At 47.6% G+C, this 19,479-nt stretch overlaps 1 non-coding gene across 1 annotated transcript; it reads right to left on the bottom strand.

Moving 5' to 3' along the window:
* Positions 1–18,126: 18,126 nt before the first annotated feature.
* TRNAW-CCA (transfer RNA tryptophan (anticodon CCA)) lies at positions 18,127–18,199 on the bottom strand. Its single transcript has one exon. It is a non-coding gene; the product is annotated as a tRNA-Trp (tRNA).
* Between the last annotated feature and the right edge of the window lie 1,280 nt (positions 18,200–19,479).

The following is a 19,479-nucleotide window of genomic DNA, read 5'->3' as shown; positions in this document are numbered from 1 at the left end:
TTTTTATTCTTTAAAATCTGTACTTAGGATCTGCACGGGGTTCGGCTCATCTGTAAATCTAAGAAATGCTTTTGCAGACTCACATTTTGGTATTCATATCAGACCTGAGAGCAAGACAACTCACTATTTTTACTTCCCTGTTATGAATGAGTTATTGTTTTTATTATTAATAACTACTTTATCATTCAACTGTTTGCAAGCAGAGCCATGCTTTGTGACTTCTGGTCTTTACTCTCCTTTTCTCCTTGTTCCCAGCTCAGTAGCAATTTCCCCCGAAACTGCAATCTTTTTATATGATCGTATAGCACTTTTATTGAGTTAGAATTTTAATAATAACAAGCAGATGATTAATTATAAAGCAAGTCGTAAAATTATGTTGGTGTAGGTAATACTAACTTACGTGTAAAAATAGTTTAAAATGGTTTATACTTATTGAGTTAAGGGAAGTTCTGTGCTTTAAGATTTCACATTGCAGCTTTTTAAGCAACTTGGCTTCACAACCCAAGAAGCTTTATTCACTGTTTCTCAGAAGGGTGGCAAATTCGCATTTGGGCTGTTTTCAGCAAATCATTTTTGGGCTTCTGGGTAAATTGTATGTAAAATATTTACTCTATGGAGTCACCCAAGAGAAACGGTACACATTGCCGTTTTTGGACGTTTGTGAGTATAGCCAGACAAAGCTAAGTGGGGTAGAGTCAGAAAAAGTTTAAAAGCCTCGACCACCTAAACAAATGTGGCATTCAGGCTGGAGATCCCCTGGTCCTCCAGCATCTCTGGGATACTGGGATGACCAGAGGGACAGTGGTGTGAATATTCAAAGCTTGACCTATTTCCTCTGGGTGCCCCTTTCCTTCTCCTTCTGGATGGAAGCATTTTCTCCACAGGCTGACTCTAGTTCCTGAATTTACTGCAGTAGGCAGTTATCAGTTCCTCCAAATACATGTATTTTTTTCTTTTCTAGGCTTAGAGTGGGGCTGGCTGTGGGAAGGAAAAGTTAGGTCTATCTAACAGCAGGATGAAGGAATCAAAACGATTATGTTTCGGAGAGACAGAATTGGCTGTGCCTCCTTGGGAAATGCTTCTAAGCTGTTCAGGGCCTGAGATGGGATTAGACGCAGCCCAGCCTGAGGCAGCATAGATGCTCATTCAGCTCAGGGCTTTTTCTGCCCCCTTTCCTCTGGGGAGTGACCAGGAGAGAGGACAGCCGTGTCACCATGTTTCCCAAGGAGCAGACAGTGGAGGTTTCAGAGGTGAAAGGTTAAACACTGGTGTCACTAAAGTGGAGGGGAGTTTGGGGACGGGGAAGGTCAGCAGGGAGGTTGGGGGAAAGGTGGGGGAGGTGAGAGCCACGGCAAGCCAGTCCCAGGGTTGAGAGAAAACAGGCCGGCCTCTCCTCCCTCCCCTGACTCCAAACCCTACATCTGTGTGTTGGCGGTTGTGATGTGATCTCCTGCCTCTCTCCTTCAGCTTTGTGGTTTGGCATTTGCCTCGATGCTATGGCATTATACACAAGATGTTCACAGAAGATGCTTGTTAAGTTATCGTGGTCCTGCCTAGACTTCGGCTCCCCTAGAAATACTCTGCTTTTGGAACACTTCCGGTCTTGTGGCACAGTTTTGCATGTGGCCTTAAGGGTTGCTAATTTCACTAAAGTAAAAGTGGAACTGATTTTTGGAAGAAGTGTTGCATAATCGGAATAAAATCTGAAAAGGGTAGAAAATGAAGCATGGACTTATTGCAAATGAACCCCTTTGAAACATGGGGTTACCAGAAAGTAATACATGTCACTTTTTTGTTAGGTATATATATATATATATATTTTTTTTTTTTTTTCTTGAAAACATTCCAAAATAATTTTGCTAATAGTTAGTACATTGGGGTAAGTGTGCAACTTCTTAAAGTGAGTGGTCATTTTGGAGGTCCAGTGTGCATACAGAGTATTTATCTGGAAAGAAAGGCTGTTTTCTTCCCCTGTTGTCATATCCCCCATGATGAACTCTTCCTTGAGAGCTGAAGAGAGGCTCTACTCACAGCCCAGGAGAAAAAAGACCCAGTTACCTCCTGGACCGCATTCAGGTTGGTTGCCAGGATCCCTCCTTTGAGGAATCTGCCACTTAAGTCAATGGAGAAGGGCATACTCTGTTCTGGGGTGAGATGCAGGCAGGGAGAGCCATTAGGGGACCTGGCTGGGATTGGGTCTACCTGGTAGCTACTTAGTGATTTATTTCTTTGGCAGTTTCCCTCCTGAATTCCTGAATGAATTTAAAACCTCCTCCCTTGGGCTTATATTTTCTTACCTATAAAGTAGAAAGTAAAAGAAGAATGATTTCTCTCTTTGTGCAACCCAGTGCTATAGGGACGACTATGAAACTCTTTGGGTTCAAAAAAAGGAAAAAGAGAGAAAGAAACAGAAAATCATAAGGAAGGATAAAAGGGAAAAGCCATACAGAGAAAAGATTGGCAGGGAACAGGTAGGGAATGGAACAGATGGGAAAAGGGAAGAGAAGAAGGAAGGAGAAAGGAGAGAGGAAGAGAAAGAAAGGAGGGATGAGGGCAGAAAGAAAGAGCAGAGGAGAGGATGGTCCTCATCAGACCAGAGCCACGGGAGCCTGAGGAGCCCTAACGCCCCTGGGGAGACAGAGCAAGATCTGGTCTGAAATCTTCAGGGATCTATTTTCTCAGATGTCCTGGGGACAGAATTCCAAGGCCTGGAAGACACCAAATTGTGTTCTTTCTGTGGTGCTGGGTCGTGGGGCTGGATGGAGGGGAGGGAAACCATCTGCAGAAGCAGAAAGTAATAGATTGTAGCCTCCGGCTTGTTATGTGGACACGAAGCTGAGGCAGAGAGGGAGGAAGACAGATTCTCAGGTTTGGGGGGGCGGGGGTGAGGAATCTGTAAGCATGTAAAGTGGGATAAAACTCTAATGTATGTGAAATCATATGTATAAAATTTGAAACACACAATTTTATTTGCTATAAGACAATGCATTTTAAAAAATCATTATAAAAGCAATCAAGATAGAAGAAATAATCCTAAAATTTATATGGAACCACAAAAGACTCAGAATTGCCAAAGAAATCATGAGGAAAAGGAACAAAGTTGGAGGCATAACCCTTTCAGACTTCAGGCTATACTACAAAGCTACAGTAATCAAAACAGGGTGGTATTGGCACAAAAAACGAACATACAGATCAACAGAACAGAATAGAGACCCCAGAAATACACTTACACACCGATGGTCAATTAATCTAGGACAAAGGAGGCAAGAATTTACAAATGGAGAAAAGACAGTCTCTTCAATAAGTGGTGCTGGGAAAGTTGGACAGCTACGTGTAAACCAATGAAATTGGAACACTCCCTCACACCATATACAAAAATAAATGCAAAATGGTTGAAAGACTTAAATATAAGACTTGACACCATTAAACTCATAGGCAAAACATCCTTTGACATAAATCGTAGCAATGTTTTCTTAGGTCAGTCTCCCAAGGCAAAAGAAATAAAAGCGAAAATAAACAAATGGGACATAATCAAACTTAAAAGCTTTTGCATAGCAAAGGAAACCAACAGCAAAATGAAAAGACAACCTATGGAATGGGAGGAAATATTGGCAAACGATGCGACCAACAAGGGCTTAATTTTCAAAATATACAAACAGCTAGTACAACTCAATATCAAAAACCCAAACGACCCAATCAAAAAATGGGCAGAATACCTAAATAAACATTTCTCCAAAGAAGACATACAGATGGCCAACAGGCACATGAAAACATGTTCAACATCACTAATTATTGGAGAAATGCAAATCAAAATGACAAAGAGGTTCGCACATCAGTCAGAATGGCCATCATCAAAAAGTCTACAAATAATAAATGGAGAGGGTGCACAGAAAAGGGAACCCTCGCACACTGTTGGTGGGTATGTAAACTGGTGCAGCCACTGTGGAGAACAGTATGGAGGTTCCTCAAAAAAACTAAAAATAGAGCTACCATATGATCCAGCAATCCCACTCCTGGGCATTTATCCTGAAAGACAAAAACTCTAATTCGAAAAGATACATGCACCCCAATGTTCACTGCAGTATTATTTACAATGGCCAAGACATGGAATCAACCTAAGTGGTCAGTAACAGCTCATTGCCTTAAGAAGATATAATATATATATGAATATTAGCCATAAAAAAGAATGAAATATTGCCATTTGCAACAACATGGATGGACCTAAAGATAATCATTTTAAGTGAAGTAAATCAGATGGAGAAAGACAAATATTATGATATCACTCATGTGGAATCAAAAAATAATACAAATGAGTCTATACATAAAACAGAAATAGACTCACAGATATAGAAAACAAACTTTTGGTTACTAAAGGGGAAAGGGAGGGGGGAGGGATAAATTAGGGGTATGGGATTAAGAGATACAAACTACTATTCATAAAATAGAAAAGCAAAAGGGATTTACTGTACAGCCCAGGGAATTATATTCAATATCTTGTAATAACCTATAATGGAAAATAATCTGAAAAAAATGTGTACACCTGAAACTAACACAATCTTAAAAATCAACTACACTTCAATTAAAAAAAATCAAGGTAGAAAAACCAGCCAACACTACCGTGGATGGACGCGTGTGTGCCCACTCCCCGCTGACATCTTGAAAAGGTCCCAGCCGTGCTGTGAACCGGGAAGGGTCTTTGGCATCCTTGCTGGCACACTGTGTAATAGCAACCTTGTATTCCCAACCCAAAATGGAAATATGCAGCTTCATGCACGGTCTGACACTGGGATGGAGTATTTAAAGTTAGACTACTGTGGGAACTCATGGGATGTATAGGCTTCTCCATTTAGGCCCCAGCGATTCAGCCACAGACCTGCTTCCCCTCCCAGGAGTAACAATCTCCTGTCTGTGTAGAAATGGAATCCGGGTTTTGCTCCTAGGGATGACTGGTCCTCAGATGAGATTTCCTTCCCCTTTATCCCTCCAAGGGGACAGTGTGAAGACCCCGGAGCGAACTCCCCGGGGAAGAGGCCGGGAAGGGAAGGAGCCGCTGGCTGGGCTGAACTGGCGAAGCTAACAAAACGCAGACACCTCCCAGCCCCCAGCGATCCGCCACTTCCCACCCCCTCACCGTCCCCATCCCGCTGTAACGCAGGGTGTAATCTCGCTTCTAAACACAGAATTACAGCAAGCCAGGGGGAAAAAGCCCCGAAAGGAAGAATTAATTTCTGCTTCCTCATGCAAATCCTTTGGCCAGTCATTGAAGGTTCAGAGCAGGACCAATTCAGCTCCTTGTGCAAATTCCAAGCTGAAGGCATTTAGAAAAGAAGAGGGAGCGAGAAGGAGAGCAATTGAATGGATTTACTTTTCTAAGAACCAGCATTAACAAAGGTTCCATTTTCCATGGTTATGGGTCTGGCTAACCGGCTCTCCCTGACAAGCTCTCCAAACACATGTGCTGGCCTGTTGAAAAGGCCTCGCTGTTGACTGACAGATAATTGAAGTGACAAATTGTTTCATTGTATTTGGCAGGGAGAGTGCTGTATTAGATAATTATGGGGAACAGAGGAGCTCTGGGGTCTCAGGTCACAAGACATGCCTGACCCTATTTTCTGCGAGCTCTGAATGGCGTCCTCGGTCCCAGAGGACCTGAGTGGGGGGCTGTCTCTTTTTTCGTTGGTGTTGCGTTTTTTTCCTTTCCCCTTTACCTCCCCCTCCCCCTCCCCGGCCACCCCTCCCCCTCTCCCTTTCCGATCTAGTGATTAAGAGCTAAAGCATATGGAGACCTCCAGAGCGGAGAGAAGGGCCCTGATCTCGCCCCTACCCTGCCCCCACCCCAATTCCTGGCCTTTTAGGAAAACAGCTTGTGGATTTTATCCACAGTAGAGAGTTTTCAAACTCTTCCTCTGATCGGTTGCCCACAGCGTCCTGAAAGGAGGCTGGCTGGTCTTGGAGGGAAAGTGGCTGGGGACGAGGGAGTCCCTTCAAATGGCTGGGGTGGGGGTGGGGGGGCGCCTGGGGCGCGTCCTGCCAGGGTAAAGGGAGCAGAGCTGCTTCTGTGTGCCGCGTCCTGATGGGGGGTTTTCTGCGTCATCAGCTCTTCCTGATCCTGGTTTTCCTGAAGGAAAATTAGGAGATGGAGGAGACCTAAAGATTATGAGGTAGTAGAACCATCTCTTTTTCCAGCTGAGCCCCAGGAGGACCACACCATTTGTCAGTGGAGAAGTAGGGGAGACCTCAGGTCGGGGAACTCCCCATCTGGCACTCTTTTCCCCCAAACATTGGAGCCTCCTGGGAGATAATAAAAAAAGTGTCTGCGAGTGTGAAATACAAATAACTTTGTCCGCCTCTGCCTTCCTAGCTGCCCTGACTGCTGTATAATCTTACATGAAGCTGAAAGCACATCACATATATGGGATGGATGGATGGATGGATGGATGGATGGATGGATGGATGGGGGCTCCCTTGTGTCGCACCTCCTGCTCTGCCCCACACCCTCAGGGCAGTCATTCTCAGGAGTTGGGGGAGAGACCCTGGGAATGAGACTTCCCGGATGGTTCAGAGGGACCCCAGAGCAGGCCAGAGGGGCTGGGAAAGGGCCAGCTCCTTGCTCTGTGAGGGAAAGTGAGTGGCCGGTCCTTCTGCCCTCAGCCTGCAGCGGCTCAGGGAGAGGGAGACAGGAGATTGGGGTCTGAGGATTTTCAGTCTAAACCTCACTTGTTTTCTACAGAGCTTTGATGCTTTGGGAGATTCCCTTTTCTTTCCAACGGAAAACTGTTAGAATTATGCAATCTCTTAAGATTCATTAGTTTCAGTTGAATTTTCACTTTGCCCCCCTGGACTCTTTTTTTTTTTTTTTGCCTTCCTTTTGACTTTTCACTGTTAAATATAAGTCCAGAGGAGAACCTCAGAAGGTGATTTGTCATTTGGTTTCTCAAAAAAAAAAAAAAGAAAGAAAAATGGTGGGAACACCTGAAAATTTCTGCAGTGTGTGTGACCCATCCATGGACTTTCTCTGACTGTTTAAAAAATCCAATAACTTAAAAAAAAAACGAAAAACAGAAAGAGAGAGAGAGCTCTCTAGTGGTTTTAAGGCAGTCATTCTCTGAGTCAAAACCTGCTGTGCTCAGTTCAGGACTGGCTTTGACTGACTTATAGAACATATGTCCCTAACAGAAGGCATTAATTAGAGGGATCGTGAGTTTGAGGGGAAGGGAATAGAGGCAGCACAGGATCAGAAATGAATAAAATGGTTTTAGAATCTCGTGGTAAGAGAAGTTGTGGTACGACTCTGAGGAGAGTTTCCAAGCATGGCTGCCACAAGTTCCCTCCCCCAGCACGGGTATACTTCTCATCCCATCAGGAGGTGGAATTGAATTCCCCTGCTCTTGGACTGACCTTAGTGGCTTGCCTGAACTGTAGGATGTGGTGGAAGTGACTTCCAGGGACTTCTAAGGCGAGGTCATGAGCGCTCTGCGGCTTCTATCTGGGTCTCTTAGAACACTTGCTTCTTGGGACACTCCTTCTTGGGACATTCCTTCTTGGGACCCTGCCACCATGCCGTGAGAAGCCATATGGAGAAGCCACATGAGGTTGTTCTGGTCGTCAACGAGCTGACCTCTAACTGACAGTATCAACTGTCAGCCATCGAGTTGAAATGAAGCAGGACCCTATGAGGTCTTCCCAGGACAGAACCACCGCCAGCCATGTCCTCTGCCTGCCTTTTGTCTGTAGAAAAACTTTGGTCAAAGAATAAATTTAATCAGAGAAGTGAGAAAATGTAGAAGCAAAGGAAAGCAGTCATATAGGACCAAATAATAATAATCGAGTCATTAAACAAAGTCAAGGGCCTTTATTTAGTTCCTCCTCGAGGGCTATACATAATATTCTGAGCCATGACCTTTGAGTTGTTTTGTAGATACTGAAACCCCCAGCAGGTGGAAGAAGTTGAGTTCGTGATGACCAGGCTGTAGTCATGATGCAAGCTGCCACAGTTCTGAGAACTGGCCTCAAAGGAATGGGAAAATACCAACCCTGGAACTGAAGATTAACTGTACTTAAAACAATCAAGATGACACTGATCAGACCACTGCATGACCAATTTCAACATGATTGTCAGAGCTGACTGTGCCGTTCTGCAGGTTACCCCCTCCAGCCACCCCTGAAACTCCCCTTTAAAAGCTCTTGCCCCCTGATTGGCAGGTGGGGATCTGGCCTTTGGACATGAGTCTGCCTTCTCCCCAGTTTGCCAGTCTCCTGAATAAAGCAACCTTTCCTTTCTACCAACACTTGCCTCTCGAGTATTGCTTTCAAGAGGGGAGCAGCCGGACCTGAGTTCAGTAACAGACTGAAACAACTCCACTAGATGTCCAGTCTACTCAAGCCTTTAGATGACTCCAGCCCTGGCCCCTACCAAATACAACTCCATGAGAGATCTTAAATGAGAACTGCCCCGCTGACCCATCAACAGACACATGAGAGACAATAATAGATTGCTGTTTCAAACCACTATGTTTTGGAGGTGTTTGTTAATCAGCAAGGTGACCAGAACAAACAATGAGGCTTCTGTCCCTAAATCCTTGCCTCGGGGAAGGGGCTAGAGAGGGGGGAGGTGCTCCAGAAGAGGTAGAAGAAGTAGAACACCATCTACAAACAGTAGATAAAGCAAAGACCTAGGAGAAGGAGACACAGAAATTCTATGGTCCGAAGGATTTTGCCCAGCAACTGATGTAGGACATGCAGCTGGACCCAGATGCTTTGAAGTACTAGCAAAACGTCTTCATTTTTTCTCTCCTTCTTACTAAAAGGATGCTTTTCCTTATGAAATTGATCTGAAGGATTCATCGTGGTGGGAAGCCTCTCCTCCCTGCCCTGCACTACCTGTGCAATTGCGTGACAAGAGGGATTCAATTACCTTGAAGGGAAGGGAGTATAATATATGGGGTTCTCAGTGTGAGGTAAGTAGAGACTGAGGAGGTTTTCATGAATGTGGGTTGTGAGTGAGGGTTCACATCCAGAAGCTGGAGAGGTTTGCAGAAATCCAAGGTCGTCAGGAAAACAGGCTAGAGACTCTGTCAGCTTGGTCCCTTTGGCCCAACACAGAGCTGGATGCAGGAGCAATCACAAGCCGGTGACGTCAAAGGTCCTTGTCATGGGGTTTCCATCTCTCTCACCCAGTGGACTTATTTGCTGTTTTCTTTTCCCTGCTGCACCATCCCATTGCACCCTCTGGCATAGACCCTCCCTCATGATTTAAAGACCTCTCTGGGGACTGATGATCTCATCCCTTTCTCTTTCTAAACCTCCCTCTTGGAGTTAGGCTCCCATGTGGACCACATGCAACTCTGGCAAACAGGCACGCCCTCCTGGGGCCTTGGCCCTGCAAGGAGACTGCAGACAACCCACTCGCTGCTAATTGTCTTCTCTGAAAGAAGAACAAAGAAGAGATGGGTATTCCTTGAGAAAATCCAATATGAAAAATTCGGGTTTGATAGGATGTACATTACAGAGTTATTCATAGTGTAGGTAGTAGTCCTTTAAATGTCCACTAGTGCATTTAAATACAATTTGATTTAAAAAACTAACCAAGGTAGCATTTCTTCAGGCCATGTTTACCGTGTAAAGTGAGAGGGACAGATGTTTATAAGAAGGGAATCCAGCAGAAAGTGCCTCAGTCTAGAGACAAAGGGAGCCCTTGATTGATTTCTCACAGGGGGAGACATTTTTCTACCTTCTGGAGTTAAAACAAACAGCCAAAGAGGTGAACAAATCAGGCTTTCTGCAGTCAATTCACTTCACCAAGTACTTTTTTAAAGAACCTATGTGCACCCGTTTGGAATATGCCAAATAAAGAGTTTCAAATTAGCAGAGCAGACTAGGAGAAAAGCCTTCTTCAAAACTATAACAAGGTGATACAAATTTTACTATTTTCAAAGGGTGTAATGTGAGACAACATTCTTTATTTCTTTATTCCACACCATTTCTAGAAAAATAGGCTGATACTCTTAGGTCTCAGGAATGGAAAATGAATTTTGCCAAATTATCTAGGGAGAAATGTCTAGATCTACCTGTAAAGACCTTTACATTCTAAGTTAAACTTCTGCCTCAGGCAAATTCATTCCCTGGGTAAATCAAAATCAAATCCAAACAACGAAGCTAAACAAACTAACCAGAAAGAAAAAAAAAAAAAAAAGCCAACAACAACAAAAAACGAAAATTAAAAAAAATAAAAGGCTTTGTGGAAAGAACTTACAGTTAGAGTGGAGGAGAAATGGGAGCTCAATTCGATTTGATTCCATTCACTTCAACTCAACCCAACCCAACCCAATCCAATCCGCCCCGATCCAACTCAGTGCAAGCCAATCCAAGCCAAGCCAAGCCAAGCCAAGCCAACCCAATCCAACTCATTCCAATCCAATCCAGTCTGATCCAACCCAATCCAATAAATATCTATTGAGTGCCTACTACATGCTGGCAGAGCATTGGATTCCGTGGATTCGGAACTGAGTGAGATACAGTCTCTGTTCCCAAGAAGCTCTGATTGCAGCATCTGCAGAGGATCAGACGCGCATTCATACATTAGAAAAGGTCCCAGGCTAGCCCGTTGCTTCCTGGCCCTCTGGGAAAGCCCTGCCCTTATGACCCCACCTCTGTGCTGCCAGGTTCAGCCCAGTGCCTTCTCACCTCTGCACAGAGGGGGTACCACTGCTCCGTGTGCATGGCCGTGTGGGTGTACATGGACAGTATGCCTGGTCAGGTAGAACTCATCTTTTCTAGCACATTTTCTAGAGCTTGAATTTCATTATGATCCCTTTTTTTCTCTCTCCACTGTCAGTCTAGCACAAATAATAATTATTAAAACCCTTTTCCCACTATCGAAATAAAATACAGCCAGAGAGCTAAAGCACAGCCCGTCCACTGAGAGCCGACTGAAGCTGGGTGAGACCAATAATTCAAAACAGATGAACGAGCGGCAAATACTATGGACTCACTATTCCAGGCTGACCTGACCTTTAAAACTTGCTGAAAGTTATCCTTGAAATTCCCCAGAACTCCTTGAATAACTTCTGTAAAAGGCTTATTTATCACAAAGTCATAAATAATATTTGCTAGGTATTTGCTCCATCTGTCTAGAAAATGAATTAGGCCAGAAGACATGAGCTCAGTGGCTGAGTTGGGGTGCGGGTGGGATGGCCTGGTTTGTGGGGTGACCGTTCACAGATCTGAGAAGGAAAGTACCGAGAAGCTGCAGCTTTCCATCTTCCATGCATGGGGGTGTAAAAGAAGGGTTGCTCGAGGAGTTTGGTTCAGTACAGCAGATTTTAATTTCATTGCTTCAACACAGAGGTGGCTGCAGATGGCTGTCAAGAGACATAGCTCTGGCAAATAATTCAAGTGATAACTTTTACAATCACTAAATTGTTTCTGGGCAAGATCCCAAAGTCCCCTCCCCAAGAGCTAGATGCTCTGTAACTGCCTTCTGTGAAAGCAGGAGGCTTCATTCAACAAATCTATTCAAAGACAGCGTCCTAGTTCTTTGGGGGATATAAAGATAAAAGGAATCTTTGTCATCAGGAAGACAGAAAAATATGCAAACACCTAGGACATAATGTAGAAAGTGATAAGCATCTTAGTACAGGGACAGAGACAGGGCAATAGGAATTCAGAGGATGACTTCCTGCTCATGGGGGGCAGGCGGTGGTAAGAGGGGGCAGGGGAGGAGATGAGAGGATTTTTAGAGGAAGCCCCACCGAGCTTCTTGAAGGCTCGGTAGGATTTGGCAGGGCAGGGGTGAATCCTTCCAGGATGAAGGAAGCGTGAGAAGATCAAATATAGGCATATACAAGGCTTGGCCCCAAATAGGCTGTGAATTTAAATAGGAGGATGGTGGTGGGAAGGGAGGTGGCAAACTAGGGCTGGAAGACTGACAATGGTCCTTATAAGATCTAAGGAAGATGGTGTTGTAGGAATGAAGAGAAAGGGGTGCTCCACAGACACTATAGGGGGTGACAGACAGAAGTTGGCAACTAATCATGAGGGTATTGGTGGGGGGGAGGGAAGGAAGGGGAAGGGATCCTCAAGCAATAATGTTAAGATCATTTCCTATCTTGAGCGTGTGATGCTATTAAAGACAATGCTATTAAACCTCACGGTCTGAGCCTGCCTGCAGGGAATTGAGGCAGAGTAGGGAAGGTAGGAAGTGATGCCTGCTTGGGGGAGAGGATCACAAAGGACAATCAACTGTAACTTCTGCTGCCGACAGATGGGGGCCGGGAAAGGTGTTGGGGCGTTTGCAGGTGAAGGGAGCCCATGGGGAGAGGTGAGATAAGGGAGGGGGACCGACACACATTGTCGAGGGGTAAGAAAAGGAGGGAAGCATGGCCTTCAGGAAGAAACAATGAGCTCTGATGAGTGGACGCCCAGGAAGGTTGAGCGGGGAAAGGGGGAGTTGAGAGAGTGCCTGTCCTCACCCTGATGAGGTCAGAGGGCAGAGAGAGCTACCCGGAGATCTGGGGAGGCGGTGAGGTCTACACCAGGTTGGCAGGAAGCAGCGGTCAAGACCTCCTGCCTAGTGTTTTGCCTCTCTTTTTATTCTGTGCCCAGGACCAACGGGCTCAACCGGGGGCTGTGCCTCCACCATTCGTCCTGGGAATACGGAGCTCTGAATGAGGTGACTGGGTGCTGGGGAAGCGGAGGCCCCGTGACAGGATGGTGGCTGACTGGATCGGGGAGGGCAGGTTTGCCGTGCCAAGGAGCTGCGCTCGGAGGTGCTCTGAAGAGCCTGCCTGCTTTTCTGTGTTCCTTGGTGGCCTTCCTGGTGACTCCCAGCGGACACATGCTTTCTTCACGGCACAGCATGACTGGTTGTGACAGATGCCTCACTCAGGGGCTTGGCATTGTTCCCATTCTTATCCTAGAGCGTCAGAGCTAAAGGGGGCTTCGAGGTCATATCGGCCAGGGGCCTCCAACCGGTCCACCCAGAAAACCAGGTCTGGACCTAGTGTCACAGCAGCTGCCAGCCTGAGAAGCCCTCCAGGGGTAGGGAGGGAGCCTGGTGGTGTAGCTTGAGCGGCCTCTCCCCTCCAGGGCAGGTGTGATGCTGGGCTTCAGAGATAGAGTGGGAAAGTATGCTGCTAAAAAGGTGCAGGAACCCCTTATGAGAATGACCTCCAGCTGGCAACATCATGAGCTTAGGGCCCACTGCCCGGCATAGAGTAGAAGCTCAATAAACATTAGTTGAAATAAAAAAATAAGGAAATTCATTAATTCCATCATGATTAGAGGAGGAATAAAGTTTGAGGAGTTATAGGGTTTTTGATTTTTAGTTCAGTTTCCTCTCACTGCACCCATAAACTTTCTCTCCCCAACATCATTTTCTCTCATGATTTTGTACATTCAAGAGCTGTGTGTCTTTCTTAGGCTTCTTCTCGGATTTCCAGAATCTTCCCCCAGGCCTGAGGATCTCAGTTTTCTTTAGGCACTTGGAGTGCTAGACCTACATTCACTCCCTGCTCCCTCCTTATTCACTCTTTCTTTCTTTCTTTGCGTGTTTATTCACTTACACCATTAAGATGTTAATTGGCCATCTGTCCTAAGTCACCTGACATTCCTGTAAGAGTGTGTATTGTGAAAGACAGCCAGGTGGCTCAGGTCTCCTAGAGGTAGGTCACAAAATGGCCACAGTTCGCCCCCTCCTTGGAATCACACCCTCTTGCATGCACGCTGACTGCCCTCCTGGGCTTTGTCACTTGACTTGCTCTGGCTGCTTGGAAACCAGCGGAAGCTGAGAAGCACTTGTGCAGTGGGACTGGTCTTGTCTTCTGGTTTTTGGAACCCTGTGGCTGCCGCCGTGTGAAGAAGCTTCTGATGATGAGAGACACGTGGCCCAGTGGCCTCCGTCATCCCGGCTAATAGCCTGCCATCAGCCAGATGTGGGAGTCACCGCATTACGTTTCGGGGCTGTTTGTCTTCTGGCAATAGGTAACTGATACAACGCTCCTCATTATCCTTGAGAGGCATCTAATATCTTTCCAACCAAAAATTCACTCTTGCACCAGGATGTGCCATACTTTCAGCCTCCAGATCATTCTCCAGCTATTGATTTCCTTTTATCTTGTTCAGACTTTCTGGAAAGCCACTGGCTCTCTTACAACCTCTGGGCCTGAAATCAACAATAAATATTGGCTTCCCATCACAAGACACAAAGTGAGAGCAGTCATCACCATATTCCCAGCTCTGATGGGGGTGGGTGCACCAGAGGCAGTAGTGAATATTTGAGGGAGCACCCTCCAGGGTGCCCCCAGGGAGCACGGGAGAGCTGTTCCTTCAACAAAGGAGCTTTGTAGACTGGACTCCATTCTGCCAGCTCAGGGCATGCCGTCACCCCCAACCCAGCAGGATCCTTAAAGGGCCAGAGGCGACTGTCCTGCTGCAGGTCCCCAAGGGGCAGCATCTCTGTTTGTCCACTCAGGAGTCTTCCCTGGGTGAGGGCAGGGTCTCAGGTTCCGGAACATGAAGACCCAGCTGAGGAGTCTTTGTTATAAGAGGGGATGGTTCCGGAGTGTCGGGCTGGAGCCTGCTTTGGGGGTGCTCTGTGGCTCAGTGGTCCCTGCATTTGTGGAGAGACTTCTAGGAGTGGGGAGGCGTCCACACTGCGTGCAGGATTGCAGAGAATGTCAAGAAGGTGAATAAATGATGCCGATACGTAAGTAAGTGCTGCTGCTGCTGATTATAGTGATAACAGCAACAATAGCAGCGGGAATCAGGGCATCACCAGCTCTGCTAGCAGAAGTGATGGCGCTTGCAAGGCTGCAGGGCTAGGTTTGCATGCGTCTGACCTCGGTCCAGCCCACTTGCACCGGGCACCCTCTCTCTGGCTCTCCCACCACCAAGCTCAGGCTTCCGTCCCTCCAGTCACCCTGACAGCCCCTTAAACATCCAACGCCCCCTCCCCCCCAAATCAGTGTCCCCTCCTCTGTCATAATCCTTTTGGGCTCTGGTCTCTACCAGCAGACAGTTAAGCCCAGATAAAGGCGGCCCCACTAATCTGTCCGTTAGCGTGTGTGTTCCTGTCCCAGATAACACACTCATGGCAGACACTTGGCTGGGCTCTTGGAGAAGGTCATGGAGCAGCAAAACTCGGGCTGGAGTTTGGTTTGTACCTGGGAGTCCTGGGGGAGCTTGAAGAGATGGGGTCTCATTCCCTCTTAAACCATCCTGAGGGTGGATGTTCAGGTTCCCTCTGTGTGTCTGAGGCCGACCACTCATCTGGGGCATTGGAAGAGTCACAGGCTTTGCAATCAGGTGAATCTGATTCCGCCTCTTATAAGCTTTGTGACTTAACAGTTTCACTTCCCGCCTCTGGACCTCAGTATTTCTCATCTGGAAAAATGGGAAAATTATAGCTACCGTGCAGGCTTGCTGTGAGAATTGGGAAGAATATATGAAAAATGTTTACCCATGGTGGGACGCTCCCAAGGCAGTGCTGGGATGGGGAGCTCCTCCTGCCCGAAGCCTTGAGGGTGTAGAGCGCCCCCAGGTGCAGGGGCTGCAGGCCTGGCTCTGGAGCCAGACCCTGTGGGCTCAAAGGCTGGTTCCACCGCTTATGAGATGTGTGACTTTGAGAAAGTTACTTTTCTGGGCCCCAGTTTCCTTATCTGTAAGGGACAGTATCAGTCCTTACGTCATAGGGATTAAGTGAGGTATCTCGGCATGTGATGGAGCTGGCACTGTGCCAGGGTAGAAGGATGGTTCGAGGAGGCTGGGGGGAGAACTTCATGGGCTGACTGTTTTGTCTTCTCTCGGAGCTCTGTCCTTCCCCAGTTGCGGGGCATGGCTCACCAGGGCAGGTGCCTGCCCCAGACTCTTCAGATCCAGGCGGCAGGGTCCCGGGGGGGTCTCAGGGTCTGATGGGTCCAAGCATCACACCTTAGGAGGCCTGGTGGGGTGCAGACAGAACTCTCCAGGAGGAATGGCCAGGGGCCTGGGGTGTGAGAGGTTTGGAAGGCAGGAAGAAGGAAAGGAAACTCAACTTTTGTTTAGCTCCTCCGTGTGTTGGAGAATTAGACTCCATGATATGCATTATCTCCCCACCTGATGAGCGTATGTTATTATCACGAGGAGCCCGAGACAGAGCGCCTTCTACCTGCCGAGGTCACACGGAGAGTGGCTGATGGGAGAGAGACTGGGACAAGCGTCTGTGGGACACCAGAGCTCCTCCTGGGCAGCGAGGCCATGCAGTGGCTCTGGCGACTTCAGTCACAGCACAGTCCTCAGATCCTTCAGTTACCAGGGTGGGGCAAGTGAGCCGTGTACCGTGGGGTCACCTGGATCCTGGGCGTGCGGCTCTGTGAATCGGCCAGTCGACAGTTACAGGCAGCCTCCAGCTTCCAGCGAAGGCTTGGGGCAGCCGGGGAAGGAGAACTGCTTTGTTTGCTGATTCCGGGCAGAGTCACTTCCTCCGCCTTTGCTGAAATTGCCTCTGAAACTCTGGATGCTAAAGCATCACCCCTCTTTTTTTTTGCCAGGAACTATTCTTGACCACAATTCTACTGTCAGTTTGTTTTCTTGGATTGCTTCTCTTTTTCCTCCAGAAAGGGTACTGGGATCTAAGAAATAAAACAAATAAACAAAAACCTGCACGAGATGAGAACTGTGACCAATGGAGTTCTGGTTAACTGAAGCGTCTTGTGGAAGGTGGCTTTTGTCCCTGTCACTCAGCATCAGCTTTAGTGTGTGCAGCAAGGAGAATCTGTCACTGCCAGTGACAACCAGTGACTCCCCGGTTGAGGTGACTGTGTGTCTTCTGCTGTGTGTGGTCACACTAGCTTCCGGGGTGTCAGGGCCATGGGATAAAGGGGCCTAGCAGGTGGGTCTGTATCTCATTGATTTCCTGTGGATGCAGTGGCCCTTGAAGAAGAGGATTTCATGGGGCAAGGCCACCCCTGCTCTGCCTTTGCATATTTCCTCCTCAATGAGCCCAGGCCTGTGGGATGGATGCTGTTGAAGGGGGCACCAGGCAGCGGGGAGGGGAAGGAGGGAGCCACTGAGAGAAGGGCCTGCACGTCTAGCATCTTCAGTGGGCCAGGCCTCTCTGGTTACTACCTAGGACGCTGGTGGTCCCCAGGGCAAAGGGCCCTTTGTTTATTGTTCCTTCCTGTGTCTTCCTTCATTCCTCCCTCTTTCCCCCGCCCCCCGCCTTTTCCCATCCATCCATCCATACGCCCATCCACCTATGACACTGTACAAGAGATGTGGTGGGAAATATACAAGATGAGGTCCCTGCCCTTTAAGAGCCTCCAATCTAGGAAGACGGATGAAACAGAGACACACATAAAGCAAGAAAAAGAGCAGGGCCATAGAGCAGAGCATAAACTGCCACGAGCATTCAGGGAAGAGGTCTTGCTGATGTGGTCAGGAAGGGGGGTGAACCTGGAGGGGGAGGTGAGGGGGTTTTGAATGATGGAGGGGATAGGATTAGCCTCTCAAGGAACAGAAACAGCAAAGGTCCAGGTTGGCAGGTGGGAAGGCTGTGGTTGTTTAGGGAAAGGGGACCCGTTTGGTTTGGCCGTGGAGTAAGGGTGCGCGGAGGTGAAGATGGGGGGAGACTTTTGAGCCGAGTTGCAGGGGGCCCTGGCTTTAGGCTTTGTTGCACGAGGTAGTCAGGGTCCACGCAAGGCTTCTGTCTGGCGGTGCCTGTCCTGAGCGGTGCCGACACACAGCCACCAGGGACAGCGGCATCGGGAGGGACTCTTCATGGCTCTTCTCGGACGCCCTGTGGGTGAGTCCGCACCCACTGTCACTCCCTGACCCGGAGGGCCCAGCCACTCCCCTCCTGTCCCAGCACTGCTGGCCACTCCCATTCGTGTGAGGATCCATCGTGAAAGCCCCACGAGGCACGGCCGGATGACTAAGTGATGGGTCGCCTTTATGGAAGAAAAACATTGACCAGAAGAACTTGTCAAAGAGAGGCAGAGTCTGATGCAATTAAACTTTGTCAGTGACAAAGAGAAGCATCGCTCGGTGGGTGTAAATGTCTCAGTCATGACTCCTTTTTAAAAATTTTTGTGTCTGCACCGGGTCTTAATTGCGGCACGTGGGATCTTCATTGCCGCGTGAGGGATCTAGTTCCCTGACCAGGGATCGAACCTGGGCCCCCTGCATTGGGAGCGGGGAGTCTTAACCACTGGACCACCAGGGAAGTCCCATGACAGTTCTTTTTTAAAAAAATTTATTTTATTGAAGTACAGTTGACCTACAATGTTGTGTTAATTTCTACTGTACAGCAAAGGGATTCAGTTATACACATATATATTTGTTTTCGTATTCTTTTCCACTCTGGTTTATCACAGGATGTTGAATGTAGTTCCCTGTGCTATACAGTAGGACCTTGTTGTTTATCCATTCTCTACATAATAGTTTGCATCTGCTAATCCCAAACTCCCACTCCATCCCTCCCCCACCCCCTCCCGCTTGGCAACCACAAGTCATCATTGTCCTTTTTAAATGAGCAGTGAGCTTACTTCTTACAATACTTTAAAGAGTGTTAAAAGGTATTTTGTCCACAATAATTATCCCTGCCCCGCCAATGCCATAAGTGGGCACCATTAGGCTTTCTTTTGGTTTAAGGACGACAAGGTCCCTGGCATGTACATGCCTACCTGGGAAGGGGAACACATGGAGAACTGTTGGGTCCCTGACCTTCAGGATGAATGGATTCCTTAGGTCAGCAAATCTGTATGCTGCCAGCTTCTGAGTGATCAGCGCCCAGGGCTGGATGGATATGGAGTATTTTTAACAAACATTTAATGAGCTTGTCAAGTGTGCAAAGGTCTAAGCTGGAGAGCTGGAGCTGGGGGATAAAGATGAACACACCTTGGTCTCTTGCTGTAGCTGCTCAGAGGGTCCTGCAATCCAGCAAAGAAGCATCACCAATGTTCTGCGGATGATGAGGGCTGTTTGACAGGCATCGTTATGCTTCTCAATGCATTACCTCCTTTAAATGCATTCATACAGCCTGATGAGATAGCTAGTAGGATCCTCACTATTTTAGGCTGAGGAAACATGCTCAGAAACATATATACATAGTGTTACAAATCAAATGAAGGAGATCTGGGGGATGGGCAGGAGGTGGCGAGCCGTGGGGGGGCAGACTTAGCCAGACTCCAGCATCTGTGTTACAACTGCAGGGCTATGAGGTGTGAAGACCATTCTAAACCCTGACCCCAGGAGTGAGGTCAGAAGGAGAGAAGCCAGTCAGACCCTGGGGCAGGAGAACAGAGCAGGTAGGAGTCAGGGCAGACCCTGAGGGTGGGCCCAGGGCGGGTGGCAACCTCAGACCCGCATGGCACTTGGTGCCTGGGAGGCACTTGGTCAGGGCTCTTGGGATTTGCTCCTTTTTTCTCATCAGTAAATTCTGGGAGCAGGACCAAAAGAAGCAACGGTGGAGGCTTACCAAATCTGTGGGGTTAACTCAAGCAG

This window comes from Balaenoptera ricei, chromosome 21 (assembly GCF_028023285.1).
Source record: "Balaenoptera ricei isolate mBalRic1 chromosome 21, mBalRic1.hap2, whole genome shotgun sequence".
NCBI lineage: Eukaryota > Metazoa > Chordata > Mammalia > Artiodactyla > Balaenopteridae > Balaenoptera > Balaenoptera ricei.
This window is presented reverse-complemented; position numbering and strand designations above follow the sequence as displayed.